Genomic DNA, 16,019 nt, shown 5'->3' with positions numbered 1-16,019 from the left:
CACTACACTCAAAAGTTAAAAGTTAAAAAGAACAAAGTGAAAAAAAAGTTTCACTTTTTTCAACATTTGCAGAATTATTCCTTTAGAGGACTTCAGTAGCTTACAAATTCATTACTGGAAAAAAAATCTTGCCTTCTATTCACTGTTAATAACTCATATAATTGTATTCAACACTCAAAGGAAATGTCATTGCATTCATTTATGAAATTAAACACTTTCCACTATTCCCCTATTTGAATTCTATGGATTGTATTTATATCTCAAAATATTTTTGTTCACTTATGAAAATAAGCAGCTGCCTGCATTTAATAGTATTCTAAATAAATTTTGGACATTGGAATAAAACCCAAAGTTAAGCACCGGCGTACATTTATAGTAAATAGAATGTCTATTTTTGGGCTCAAGTCATGACATCATGATGGAAGTTCCTATAAGTAACTTCCTAAGGGATATATGTACTACAGTGATATTTCCAGCGAATTTTACCTTTAGGTCTCCAGAATTCTAACTCCTGGCGTGAATATCCCTAAATTTTCTAACAAGGATATCGCATAATATCAGAGAACGTATTCTTTACACGCCACATAGCAATCTGCACCCCTAATAGCATTTACGCTTCGAGGGGGAAAGTGGCAGAATAGAAGGGGAGCCATATCAAGGTTACCCTAGTTCTCATACTATTATTGAGTATCACAACAGCGCCATATCCAAGATGGCGAACATTCCTAATTTTGTAGCGAATTCGCACAGTGGTGTTCCCTGTTGATCTGACATTTTCGATCGATTTTCAAGGATTATTATTATGCAATCTCTAGCTTCTTTCGCATATGGAATGTTGAGTATTGAATCTTTACAATCTGTGCATTTTAGTTCCTGTCTCAGTGAAATTAGTGTAATTTACTGTAATTAGGAGTTAGGCCAGTTACCAAAGGTGCCATGGGCGCTGTCGTTCGTTGGACATGTGTTTTTTAGTTAGTAGAACAGCATTCCCGGTTTTAATAGCATTAATAATTTAATTATGAAAATTATTTAGCCATTTTATGCTTGTAAAGATGTCTATATGCATAATTTTCCTTTTTCTGTGTCGATCGTATATGTCAGAGTTTCAGTGATTTAGGTAACCGAGATCTCACCTTGCCTAGGTAACCTAGCCTAGGCAACATATAGTTTCGACATTCACCGGTTACCCTCGTGTATTGGTTATCAATTCATTGGAGATATATATCTCCCGGAATTATTATATAACCGATGGTTGTCTCTAATAGAGATTTAAGGGTATTCTCTCTTCCCTATGAGTGTAGCCTTAGGCTATAACCCTAATGGGTCAGTCTTGAATTTTTAATTCAGGCATGACCAGCCTAGGGTTTTCTGTCTCGTCTCTTAACGGCAGATGGCAAGTTTTAGGACTCGATCAGAACCTCAGTGTATTTAGTCTTGGGCCGGCAGTCGGCCAGCAGGGTGAATAGTAATTCCCATGCATAAGATGCTAGCCTTCCCTAGGCTACACCTGAAGTGGTGGTATGATGCTGCCACCTTCTCCACGTGGCCTAGTAGACTAGTCTTATGCTCGCTGACCCTAGGCTGAGGAGTAGTATACTTCTGAGGCCTAGGATGGCGTGGCTCTGGAATTCTGTTTCTCCCTTGTTGAGAGGAGGCGGCACTGCTGCTGTCCCCTTAACTGTATTGGCACACACTAGGCTGGAGAATAGAAGATTCTCCTGACGGCTGGGATGGCGCTGATTCTAAAACAGAATTACTTCAAGGTGTTTAGGTCCGGCAACATTGCCGGCTCCTACCACATCTAATATGGGACTCTTTTCCTTCCCCTCCGCTCTTTAATGATGGCGTAGCCATTATCCTTCTTGAGCCGGCGTCCTCTCCTTACCATTGATGGTGGGTTGCCCGGGGCTGACCAGACTCCCTCAGTACAGCTGTTGTCCGGCTGACTGCGGCTATGCCAGCTGCAGGCAGCCATGACAATTGCCGGCAGCCATTTTTGATGCAGGCGACCATGTGTCTTACAAACTGCCGGTGTCTATGACGGCTGCCGGTGGAGATGCATGCTGCTGGTAGCCATGTCATTTGTCGGCAGCCATGACAGCTGGTGGCGGATGGCGGCTGCCAGCAGCCATGATGGCTTTGAGTGGGAAGTCCCTTCTGTCACCAAGGTTCTTCAGTTCTCCCTTGGACTGCTAGCCACAAGTTCTATTGTCGGAGTACCGCCGGCCAGGCTGGCAGAGATAGGTGCTGACTCAGCCGGCAGCACGCCGACTGTACTAGTGCTACCAGAGGCTAGCCTGCCGGCAGTGAATCATCGGGATCTGCCGGCAAAAGTACTGTGGCTGGATGGAAGTCTGGATGTTACATTTTCCCCTTCCATTTGAACTTTCTTTCTGGAGGAAGGCAGTAAAATTAGACTTTACATCCTTAATTACTGTATACATAAACAGAAATAGGTAGCCTTCACTCCATGCTATCTTTCTCATTTTAGCTAGCAGGCTGGATGTGCTGGCAAGAGCTAGCTATGCCAGCGACATGCCGGCTGAACTACAGTATATGTTTATACAGGAAGTTAGTATATTTGCAGTATAGGATATACTGAAGATAGAAAACTACTGTATATTTTGTACTAGTCGTTATTTCTGATATATCTTGGGTATCCCTACCCGGGTATTTGCTGGGCCCAATCCTATATTGAAAAAATATAATTTCTTTAATATTCTGATTAGAAATCAGTTTTCAGATGACCCTATAACATTAAATACTTTATGGGCTTGGCTGTTACACTCCTAACCCTTAAAGGGTAGAACCCTCATCATTAGGTCTCCCTCATCAGGAAACTCTATGATTTAATATTGTAAAGGAGGCCACAGTAAATAGGCTGGGTGGGATACACAAATATATGTCTTTTATTTTCCTAGTCCAGTTGGCATCATGCCAGCTGGACTCTGCCGTCAGATGCTAGCCACGAAGGCAGTACACTGGCTGAACGACATTACATATAATTATACAGTAACCAGTAATTTGCAACATAGTATATACTGCAAATAAAAAAGTATTGTATGATTATACAGAAGTTATTTCTAACATATCATGGGTACCCTTGTGCGAGCTTCTGCTGGTACCGCTCCTATATTGAAAGAATAGTATTTTCTCAATATTCTGATTAAGAAATCAGTCATCCTTACCCCCACAGTGTTAATAATGAAAAGTGACAGTAATTTATACACTTCTCTACCCCTAGGGGTTAGAACCCTTTTAGTTGGAGTTCCCTTGATAGAGGAGTCTCCCTATAATTAATACTGAGGGGAGGCAACAGCATTTGCTTGCAAGGGATACACAAGTATGTGTCTCCAACTATCCCTTTATAGCTTACTATCCTAAGCTATTTTGTTAAAAGATGACTTTTATATGTTGCTTATCAGTGAGATAATCAATTGTATACTCATTCGGTTTTCCTTTTTTACAGGAGGAACACCAGATGAAATGTGTTGCAGTATTCTGCAGGATCAAGAGTAAGTGTTTATACGGTCATAATACATGCAAGCTTCATGCCCCCTGCAATATTATTTCCGAATCCCTAAATTATTGCAACCCGCAGGTTTGCAATGTATGTCAGACTTTAATGTCCGAGGGTTTCCAGAATCCCAAGTCGATAGAGACTGGGGATGCAGCTCGTTACAAATTACGCAACTGGGTGAGAGGTTTCCAGAAATTCTCTCCGGGACCTTACTTACCTAATGATAGGATGCGTAAGCTACTATTTCCAAAAGCAAGTAAGGAAATAGTGGTGCCCCAGGCACGATTTACATCTCCCGACGGCCAGAGTGCCTTTGGGAAGGAAGGCAGGAAACACCCACTGGAAGAAGGGGAGAATGTCGTGTGGGAATTGTTTCCGTCTATGCCGGCTCTAGAGCCATCGACATCGACATCTTCACCTTCTACCCCTCTATTAGATGGAATGGACCAATTATGGACCCAAGTGAAAAATCTAATAGAAAACTTTTGCAAACAAGACGGAGAGGAGGAAGCGAAATGCAAGATAGAGCTCTGTGAATTTAAATGGCAAACTCTATATCTCGAAGATGGGTGCTGTTCCTTTGGACAAAATCCAGTTTTGGGCAAACTTTTACGCTTTCCCTTTTTGTTTCGTCCGACTGAAGTATGAAAAAATGACAAGAAAAGGAATGGAATCGAAGGAGGTCATGATTCTCGACCATGATAAGGCACAGGCTATCCTGTCAAGTAGCCTGAAAAAGGCGGGTTACTCGGTGTCGAAGGTATTCACACTGGGTAACAGGCACTTCTCCTCTCTTGCTCCTGCTTCAATTTCTTTCCCCTTTATGGGGAAGGCATTTCAATCTGTTGCCAAGGCAGTGGAGGCAGGTAGACCATGTCTTGCACTTGAGGAGTACAAGCCTCTGTCACTAGCGTTTCCCAGACAGGAAATGATTGGAAGGAAGCCCACTTAACATTTACAGTAGGAAAACTAGATGTGGATGTCACCAGTCGACAGTCTAATGAAAATCTCCCTAGATTATCCGAGTTTCTCTTGTATAATGAACAAGAGACAAAGGAGAGACTTGCAGCCTCCCTATTCCTACAAAGCTACATAGATTTGTGTTCAACCCAAGACATGGTCATGGTCTTAGACAAAATACTTATGACTACCTTAGTAAAAGATCTTTATCCCTTTATGAAGGGTAAGAGAGCATGTAGGGTGTTTACGTTCGCTGTTGCAACAGTGAAACATGAAACAAGAAAGCTAATATCTTCCAACATCTGGGATAAAGACCTCTTCCCAGACGCGGTAGTTAGAAAATTGATTAAGAACGCCTCCACGGAGAACATAGGACTTCTCCAAAAGTGGGGCATCCTTTCAAAGAGAAAGTCTTCCACGGTTGTGAGTTCCCAACCTAAAAGGAAGATGGAATAGTCTGGAAATATATATCAGGCTGTTCAACAACATCTCACAGTTGCAGTGACCGCGGTGCCACAGGCAGGTGGTCAAAAATATAAACCTACTGATCATTCGAAGCATAGAGATGCTCTTGGTAAGAGGGAGGTTCCTTTAGGATCACTGGACCTTCGATCCCTGAGTCCAAGGCCTAATCAAGATGGAAGCAAGATGGGAGGTAGAAATGTCTCCACCATCATTTCTCCAACTCTTCTCACAATCCAAAACCCTTCTGGAGGAGTATACCTGAGAGCTGTAGAGCATACAGGTTATAGTCCTTCGAATTCCAGGGAAAGCTGTTTGGTGTTCACAAGAAAGACTTAAGAAGATTCAGAGTCCTTCTGAACTTCTCACCACTCAACAAGTTCAAAGAAAACAGTGAGTTCAGAATGTTAATCCTTCTAAACATAAGGACCCTGTTTGAAAAAGGGGTGTTCGTAGTCTTGTTAGACCTGAAAGTTGTCTATTGGCAAATTCCAGTCAATCACCCCCTCCCCTCCTATCTGGGATTCAATTTACAGAGGGTAACGTATATCCTAAGAAAGATACTTGTCGGACTAAACACAGTCCTAAATATATTCACAGGATTGGCAGACACAGTCACACAAAAACCAAGGCTAGAAAGGGTTCAGGCAACAATGTACCTGGACGAAAGGCTGGGGTGGGCAGCACCCAAAGTGGCTGGTCTATGAACATCCAAGGAAATGATCCGGTTCCTGGAACATCGCGGATACAAGATAAGTTACAAGAAGTCTCTATTTTCAGCAGCTCAAAGGTTTCAATAGCTAGAAAACATTGAAGCCTGTGGTCACACCAACTCTCCTTTCCCTTGGGAATGTAAAAGGAGATTGCAAGGTCGATCAAGAGAATCTGGTAATCAGTCAGATTTCCAAGATGCTAACAAGGAGGAGCTCTGAACTCTATCCAGTTCGCAATAGAGACAGACCCAGTGCTAAGAGCACTGCTGAAAGATGAGTTAAGAGTCTGGAGAAGATACTCCTCCAACGCTCGAAGAGATCTAAAAAGACCGGTTTCGGTCCTTCTTTAATCGCTTCCCTAACAAAGGTCAAAGACCGAAAGTCCTAAGAACAGGTTGGTCCTGTCATGAGTGGGGAAACTCTCTCCACACAGATCAGACTTCCTACGGCTGATCTGGGACACTGAAGCGGTATTGAGACGTTGCAATCGACAATGCTAGAGAACGTTTCATATAGTCCAGGTGATGTTATCCATCCCTTCCTTAAAGGGATGGCACCTGTCAGCAGTTTATGTACAATTGATCCGCAATGTGACAGTGGATGCTTTACTTGGGCTCAGGCCGATAGAGTTAGAATGGTCAACGGACGCAGACCTATTCTCTCCCAGATGGGAACAAGTTCCCGAACAGCAGATCGACCTCTTCATCATGAGCGTCTTCAAGAAACTACCTCGATATGTAGCCCCATACGAGGATCCTCTAGAAGAGATAACAGACATCATGTCTCTGTTATGGAAGGGATGGACTCAGGATTTCCTGTTCATCCCATCCAATCACCTGCTGAAGGTCCTCAACATGCTGAGATCCTTCCAGGGAAGAGTAGCTCTGTTGGCTCCCAAATAGCACAAGAGCAATCGGTCCTCTTTAGTGAAGGAACTGAGGCTGAGGCTGGCCCTAGTTCTGAACCCAGGACTATTTCAGAATGTTCAGAAGTTAATTGCCTTCAATTTATCACAGAGAACACGAACCCTGCATTACATGATTTTCTTGCCCTAGCGGTTAGCAAAAGATTTGGGATCTCAGAAGGCAACATAGAATTCCTAGAAGAATACAAGTCAAAATCAACTAGAAGACAATATGAGTCTTCTTGGAAAAAGTGGGTTGCTTTTGTAGAAGCAAAAGGACCGAAAGAAATTTCAATGAACTTCTGTCTGTCATTCTTTGTCCACCTTCATAATCAAGGTCTGGCAGCCATCATGATAACTACGTGCAAGTCAGCCTTGACTAGACCTCTTCTATATGCCTTTCAAGTGGATCTGGCGAATGAAATCTTTAACAAGATCCCGAAGGCATATGCAAGGGTTAGGCCTGCAGCACCACCAAAGCTCATCTCTTGGTCTTTGCACAAGATCCTCCATTATGCCTCATCTGTGAACAATGAAGATTGATCCCTTAAGGATCTAACCCAAAGGTCTGGCAGCCAACACGATAACTACGTGTAAGTCAGCCTTGACTAGACCTCTTCTATATGCCTTCCAAGTGTATCTAGCGAATGAAATCTTTAACAAGATCCCGAAGGCATGTGCAAGGGTTAGGCCTGCAGCACCACCAAAGCCCATCTCTTGTTCTTTGGATAAGGTCCTCCATTATGCTTCATCTGTGAACAATGAAGATTGTTCCCTTAAGCATCTAACCCAAAGGGTTATTTTTCTGTTTGCTATAGCCTCCGGGGCTAGAGTTAGTGAAATAGTGGCCCTATCTAGAGATAAGGGCCACATTTAGCTCACAGAAGTGGGAGAACTGAATCTCTTCCCTGATCCAACATTTCTTGATAAGAATGAGCTAACCACTAAGAGGTAGGGTCCCTGGAAAATCTACCCTCTGAAGGAAGATGTCTCTTTATGTCCTGTAGATTGTCGAAAGGTCTATCTTCGTAGAACTTCAGACTTCAAGGGAGGACAGCTCTTTAAAAGAGAAACCTCTGAATCAAACTTATCACTAAAACAACTAATGGCGAAGATCACCTACTTTATTCGTAGAGCAGATCCTAACAGTACTCCCACAGGTCATGATCCAAGAAAAATTGCTTCATCACTAAATTTCTTTCAGCATATGGACTTTCAGCGTCTTCGTTCATACACCGGATGGAAATCATCCAGAGTGTTTTACAAACACTATGCAAAACTGGTCCATGAACTAAAGCACTATGTAGTAGCGGCAAATAGCGTATTAAAATCCGCCTCCTAATTACTGTCATAAACTGTTAATTTATTGGGACCTTGAATGTCCTCGCTCATATACTGGATGGGGATCATCTAAAGTGTTCTACAAACACTATGCTAAACAGGTCCATGAACTGAAGCATTATGTGGTGGTGGCGGGTAGTATATTTAAACCTGCCGTCTAATTCTGCGATGAATATCTAATTGACTAGGATTGTCAATTAAAGGGAAAAGGGGTCATCACTTTTAGTATGACCTCCTTTTAATAAGTGTTACCATGGTGACACCAACTCTGTTAAAAAATCTCAGGTGTGGAATTATACAGATAGCACTAGTGCCGTATGCACGTAGTACACAGTGTCGATAGAAGGTAACAAGTACAGAAATTAAGAAGAGAAATTTTATTATAAAATTTTTCTTCAATCTGAGAGTGGCACTCATCATTTCTTTCCTTTCAAGAAAGAAATATAATTTCTGTATATGTTACAGGTATAATTCCGTTATCATGTTACATTCGTTTTACTTGTTAATTCATTTAGTCATTTATTAGAAATAGATATCTATTAGAATGTAATTGCGTTCTAATTCGCCCGACAATTGCATGTTTAAAAGGCCAGAGTTCTTTGACTTACTGAAGTAAGTATTCTTCATATAATTGTATGCTTGCAAACAATGGATATAAGACACCCTGATATTGATTCGGCAATATATGCAAACTATGAGACTGTTTGTATATTCAGTATATACTTATGTTTTTCATACAATATATGCTAACCTTGAGGCCCCTTTTCTACTGTGTAGAAGGACTCTTCCCTGTAGGGGGCAGGAAGCACTAACATCGTTTATGATTAGTGATGATGACGGATAATGGTAACGTCATTTGTGTCAATTGGTCCAAATGACCATAGAAATGTTGTCCCAACGTTAAGTCACTGATGAGAATTCACAGATACATTAATGCTCCGGTACGCTTCCATCAGGACAACATGGCCTGAGCCCAAAAAACGGATTTGAGCGAAGCGAAAAATCTATTTTTGGGTGAGATGGCCATGTCATCCTGATGGACCTACCCTTCTTTTCTAATAGAAAAGATCTTCACAGTATCCCTTCGCGAAGTACTGTATCTGTAGCACCATGCTCAATGCTACAAGGAATGTTCCCCATCTTAGATATGGCGCTGTTGTGATTCTCAATAGTAGTATGAGAACTAGGGTAACCTTGATACGGCTCCCCTTCTATTCTGCCACTTTCCCCCTTGAAGCATAAACGCTATTAGGGGTGCAGATTGTTATGTGGCGTGTCAAAGATACGTCCTCTGATATTTTGCGATATTCTTGTAAGAAAATTTAAGGATATCCGCGCCAGGAGTTAGAATTCTGGAGACGTAAAGGTAAAATTCTCCGGGAATATCACTGTAGTACATATATCCCTTAGGAAGCTACTTATAGGAACTTCCATCGGGACCACATGGCCATCTCACCAAAAAATAGATTTTTCGCTTCGCTCAAAATTCGTTTCGTATTATAATAAAACTAAATTTACGCTTGTGCAACAATTATATAAATAAAATTAATAGTACTTGAATGTTTCATATAAGATACTGCATAGATTTGATAGGTAGTGTGATGGATGTGCTTGCCTTTTAACAAAAAGATTATCACTATGTCGGACAGTTTTAGATAATGCCCATCACATCCACCTTGAAGCGATTTGTTGTTTTAGTTTCTATGTGTAATAAGGCAGAAAACCTGGACTCACACCCAAGTTTCTCAACTCGAGGAAAAGATACAATTGACTGTGACCAGAATTCCTGTATAGAATGTATCAAAAAAAAAAAAAAAAAAAAAAAAAAAAACATGACATTTGAATAAGACTTCATTTTTAAGAATTTATCTTAGCCAGTCTTAAGAATAATATCTGGTTCTGCATTACAAGGGTTTCTCACAAATGACAGATCTATTTTTCCAAGATCAGGAAAGTACACTACCTGGAAAATTCTTAGCATAAATTATGGAGGTGTCTGTTTATTTCATTTTGAGGACAATATTCTGTTTCTTGTTCTCTCCTTTCAGCCACTTCAAAAGGCTTCTCAAGCACAGCAAAATTACCAGAGCTAACTTTCCTAGACCAGTTATTCATCCTGGCAACAAAAAGCACGCAATGTGTCAACAAAGTGGATTACTGTTTTGTCCTTACTCTGAATCTTTATATTAAGTTTGTTAAGCAGGCAAAATGTGTCGGTTACATAGGTTAAACGTGGTTCTTAGAGTGGATCATTGTAAAAATAGGCTCCTTATCTTGCATATTCAAAAACATCTTTGGCTCTTCTCTAAGTTCTAAAACTTTGCTCAGGTCATTGCCCTTGGATAGCCATCAAACTTTAGAGTAGAAAAGCAGTTAATGCTCGGAATCTAAATCTTTGTACAACTGAAAAGACCAGTGCTCACAGACATAGCTTATACATAATTGACTATCTTTATAGCGTTGTCCAAGATGACTTGGCGCTCCCTAGGATGAGTTCTAAAAGCAAGTGTCTGTCGATGGATTATGCAATGAGTTACTGTAACTTCAGGAGCAATCTCTTTAACTCTAGGCACAGAATTATGATTTTGAACCTAACATGGCATGTATCCCGTTAATACACACTGCACACAGATTTTTTTCAAGATAGGCCTAACTAACTGCAATAATTTGTTACATCTTTCATTGTATCTTCACCTTTGGTGGTAACTTCAAATGACCCACAGAAAAGGAATTCAACTTTAGATTTTCATGCATGAACGCACCTATTAAATACAAGACGTGCGTCATCTAATTGCAGACCAAATAAGCCAGAATCTTTTATCTCCCTGATCACCTGTCCTTTTATAGCAATAGACATTTCTTCAATGCTTCTCGATACTGTGTTGTTAGAGAGTGATATTTGCTGATTTTTTTTCTCACTATTAACCCCGAAACAAGGTTAACAATCTTTGAAGCACAAGGTTTTATAAGTTTTTTTTATGAGGCTAATTCATTTTAGCTATTTATAGTGATATCTCATATTAAGCCCTGAGTACATTCCTACTTTGCATCTGAAATGCCCCACTACAGTCCAGTTTCATTCATTTCAAGCGACATTCATGACGTTTGAAGAAATTTACGTCTTCACCAGAATGTTCATATTGAGTCTTGTAAAGAGGATTTCTCAGTTTTCAGGGCCTCATGGAATCATTACCAAGTACTTTCTGCCACAAAACCCACTGAGGCTTTATTACACCCTTACCAGTAAAAGTAAACCTCATTATATATATATATTCCTCACTAAAAAAAAAAAAAAAAAAAAATTAGATTTCTTTCCATTTGCCATGTTACAGGAGATTTAAGAAAGCCTAGAAAAAATGAAAAAAATTGCTCATCGTTATTCCAAGATTTTTCACTTTTAAATATTGTTTTAAAGAAGATCGTATCATAACCCCGTTCAGAACACGCCATGGCCCAGCAGTGGGCAAGGCCCCAACAGTGGGCCATGGCCCACAGGTTAAAAACCAATGAACTAAGGTTATAATTTTACTTTATTTTGATATTTTGTTAATTTTAAGGGCAACTTGGAAGAAAGCTGGCTGGTTATAAAGTAAACAAAAATGGAATAGGCAATTATAGCTAGTTAAATATAAGTGACCTAGTGCAGTGGTCTGTATGAAAATACAAACAAATTGACAAATTACAGCATAAAAATGATAATATAAATCCATAAAAAAATAAACTGAATGTAAACCAATGAGATCAAGATGGCTCTTGAAGTTTATTAATCTTGGCATACACCAAGGATAAATTAATATTTTCTGTAGAAAACTTAGATTAACTAACTGGCTATGGTTACGGAATGCGCCATGGCACTCTCCATTGAGTACTAATGCCGGGAGAGCAAATCTGCCATTCTATTATCTGAGATCTTTATGCACTCAACCTTCCAAGTGTAGTTTTAGAGGTCTATGCAACACCTCATGAGCCTCTTATTATTTTTACTGATCTGATTCTAGTAGGTTATAAGGATGTGGTCCATTTGGACTGTCAATGGGAACTCATGTTCATCCTGTTATGATCCAAAATGCTCAAAATATAAGCCCATGCCTAAGACCTCTTTCTCTAGAGTTTGGAGTTCTTTCCATGTCTGGAAGAAATTTACGAAGCTGTACAAGTGGACCATACAGTTGGGGCTTCCTACTAGCACCTTGTTCTTCAGCTTTTGGAAGCAGCTAGGAGCGTTCCTAGAATCAAAGGGCATTTCTTGACACTGATGAAGCCAAAAATGGGTTACGAGTGCTATCAGAGGTCATGACTCCTCTTCCATGAAGAGGAAACCCTCGTCTATCTAATGTGTGGCTGAGAAGCCAAACCAATTAAAGAATTGTGTCGGTTTTCGGACACTTGTGGATGTGATGAGTTGGAGAGATGACCTTGGCACTATTGGCTTTGAACTACTGGTGACCTGGCCAGGATGGTAGGAGGGTATGTAGGCCTTGACAACCTTCTGCAAGCCCAGCCAGAACTGATGCTATATCAGCTGGGAAGTACAATTTACACCAAATAGTCCTCCAAGTCCTTCATGGGCTATGCATCGCACTGACAACCGGAGGTTAACGAGTACAACTAATTGCCGGCGCAAGACATTAGGAGGATCATGAAAACCTCGGGTGATTCTGAGGGCCAATGTCACCAAGCCATTTGTGTTCCTCTGCATATGGCATCCTCACAGTTCTGGGCTCCGATTTGGCAGCCTTCACACACATGAGGGGCACTCGCTGTATGACCTGAGGGGGCTGTTGACCCAAAAGCAAGTCGTAGCCCACCTGTCTGAGATTGCTCACTACCCCTTGTCTGCACCTCTTGCCGAGCTGGGGGGTGGTTACCTTCTTCTCCACTGTATGGAGTTCCTTGGTGACTCCTTTAATGCATTGGACCTTCCTGCGATTTTTCTGCTGGACTTTGGCCCCATTGGGTTAAGTTGGCGAGTTCTTCAGCTGTGCTAATCGAATGCCCAATTCCAGCATATTTAACTCATACGCTCTCACTCTTTCTCTTGCATACCGCATCCTTTCTTGCTCTGTTCTTCCCTGGGCCTTGGCTTCATTCATGAGATCCCGCACATATCTTCGCAATGCGTCTCCCTCATAGCCTTGTCGTTCTGCCAAGTCCAAAAATTCACAGATTTCAGCGGACGTCATTTTGCTAGTTCCTGATGGACACAGCGACCAGATCAAAGTTAATCCCTCAAGGTACAGTGTTGACCATGCAAGAATTTATTCAGATGGGAAAGACACTCTAGCCCCCGCAAGAGTCGCACAGAAGAAAAAATAAGGACTAAGCTAGGCAGAATATACAATGGCTATAAAAATACCTTTCGGGAAAGAACTATTGCCGAATAGTAAGCCTCACAAATAATTGAACAGTAGTCTAATAAAAAAAACAAGGAGCACACCAATGGGTGGGCACGTTGGCTATTGGGTAGCGAGGCATTCAAAAGAAATCGAAAACAAAATTCACCAGTACTCACAGCGATGGGTTACCCAGCGCACTAGACCAGAAAAAAAAAAAGAGGAATTACAGCAATGGGTGATCCTGTATGCTAGACTTAAAAAATGGAATCACAGCAATTGGTGATCCTTTACATTAGACAATAAGAAAAAAAATGGAATAACAGTGATGGGTGATCCTGCATGCTAGATTAAAAAAAAAAAAAGAATCACAGCGATGGGTGATCCTGTATGCTATACTTAAAAAATTATATCAGAGCGATTGATGATCGTGTATGCTAGACTTTAAAAATTTGAATCACTGTGAGGGGTGATCCTGAATGCTAGACATAAAAAAATGAAATCTCAGCGATGGATGATCCTTTATGCAAGACTTAAGAAATGAAATCACAGCGAAGGGGGATCCTGTATGCTAAACTTAAAAGACTGAATCACAGTGATGGGTGATCCTGAATGCTAGACATAAAAAATGGAATCAAAGCGATAAGGCATCCTGTATGCTAGACTTAAAAAAAAAAAAAAGGAATCACGGCGAAAGGTGATCCCGTACGATAGACTAAAAAAAAAAAATGGTATCACAGCGATGACTGATCCTGTGTGCTAAACATGTACTAGTAATGGGTTTGCAACTCTTTGACTTAAAGCAAAGGTTGTATTTATATCTAATGTATAATAAATCAAATAATACCAAACAATGTCATTGAGTTTGCCTATTGCTTCGCCAAAAAAAAAGAACCCCTTTACATATTTTCCCTTTAACAAAAGTGAATTCAACAAATTATGCCTCTCAAATATTTTATACGAATGATCGTATACCATGAATGAAAAAAAATTAAATTGAATCTGATATCGTAAATCCTTAATCTTTAGCTTAACAATTTTAGCACAATCGTACGAGAATTATCCCTTTTAAATCATGTACAAAAAATAATATCCCACAAAATATCACAGAAATGAAATTACATGCCACTAATGATTTAAAAAAAAAATCTGAAATAACCCAACACAGGAATAATGCCTTCACGGCCATAAAAAGCTTATGAGAATCGTAGGCCCAGTTTTGATATGAGAAGAGCTGGTTTCTTTGCAGTAAAGATAAATGCTAAATTATTTCAAGAGCAAAAGTGAACGATTAATATGTGCGTGAACCACTTACCAACGTGCAATATTCGGCAAAAATCCAAGGTCTCTGCTTTCGTAACGTAGAATTTTGAAAGCAATAAACAAAGCTAACAATAAAAATCTTGGCTTCCTTCGGAAACACGGTTGTGAGCAGAGTTATCTCAGGTTGGACCCGCTTGAAATTAACATGTGCTTAGCATTTTACGTTTTCGTAACATTTCTTGTACTTCACTTATTCCCCGATATGTATGATAAATCTTAACCACAGTAACAACCTTCGCTCATATATACACGATGCACATTCATCACAGTTGGTTGGGTATTCTGTTAAACGAAACTGAAGCATACCGTGTTTAAAAAAAAAGAGGTTTCACGGTGCAAACGAATGCAAAAATAAACAAAATATTTTCGCAATAAAAATAAAATAATTTGGCGGTTTTCTTCTACGGTTCCAACTTCAGTAATAATAGAATTTACATGAAAGGAAATTGAGATTCGTTTCCAAGCTAGACCCAGGGAAGTGGAAAGTTTCTAATTTAATAACATTAACTTGAAATTACTATCCTACCGAATACTGGCGAGGTCGCCAGTTTTTTTTTCCACCATGTTAGTCCAGCCTTGCTTGAGAACTCAAGGCATGAAGAAAAAGAACAATGAAAAGGTCGCCAGCCAGCAATAAGAAAATAATTACTGACAACATATATATCTGTAATACTATTTCACTAAAAACTGAAACTTACAAAAAGGGGAGCAAAACCGAGAAAGGTCTTATTGTTGAGTTACGTCACAAGGTGCTTCACATACAGTCTGCAGACCGTGGATGACTTCAGCGAACAATCTCATTCCTGGAAAGGGAAAATAATTTAGGTTATCAAACGATCGCTTAGACAATTTACTTCTACAGGCTGAAAACACGATGAAATCGTGTGGTTCTAACTTTTAAGGAAAGAAAATTCAAATGCAAAACTTATAAACTTAAAACACTATCGCATGGAAATTAACACTGTCACAAAGTGAGGTTATTAAGGTTAGGAGCATGTGGCACACGGGGTTTTGATATTAGGATGGGATAAAATTAATAAAGGTTCAGTGAGTGGGATCTTTCTTTAAGAATAAAAGGAAAGATAGGATGTGATAAAGAAGGAAGTCGCTAGGCTGGGTAAGGACTATAAGGATATGAGGCTCTGTTATAGAATCTTACCTTTATAAAAGGACTCTGTCTCTCCCTTGTGTAGAACTGATCACAGGTCCCGCTTCCTTGGAGGTTGAAGAGCGTAGACCTGCCCAGCAGCTCCTACAACATGACCTTTTCAGCCCCCCTTGGGTGGTCATTGGCCTGACCGCTGTATCATTTGTCATTGACCTTAGTCTCGTCGTGACACTTCCATCAATAGGCTTCCTCTCGACCTCTCCCGGGCTCCCTCTGTGGCAGCACTGATCGGCCACGTGCTTTTTTGAAGATGTCTGAAATGAGACTTCAGGGGAGTAGAAGGGTATAGGTTAGG

This window comes from Palaemon carinicauda, chromosome 4 (assembly GCF_036898095.1).
Source record: "Palaemon carinicauda isolate YSFRI2023 chromosome 4, ASM3689809v2, whole genome shotgun sequence".
NCBI classification, from domain to species: Eukaryota; Metazoa; Arthropoda; class Malacostraca; order Decapoda; family Palaemonidae; genus Palaemon; species Palaemon carinicauda.
Note: the sequence above shows the minus strand (reverse complement) of the source record.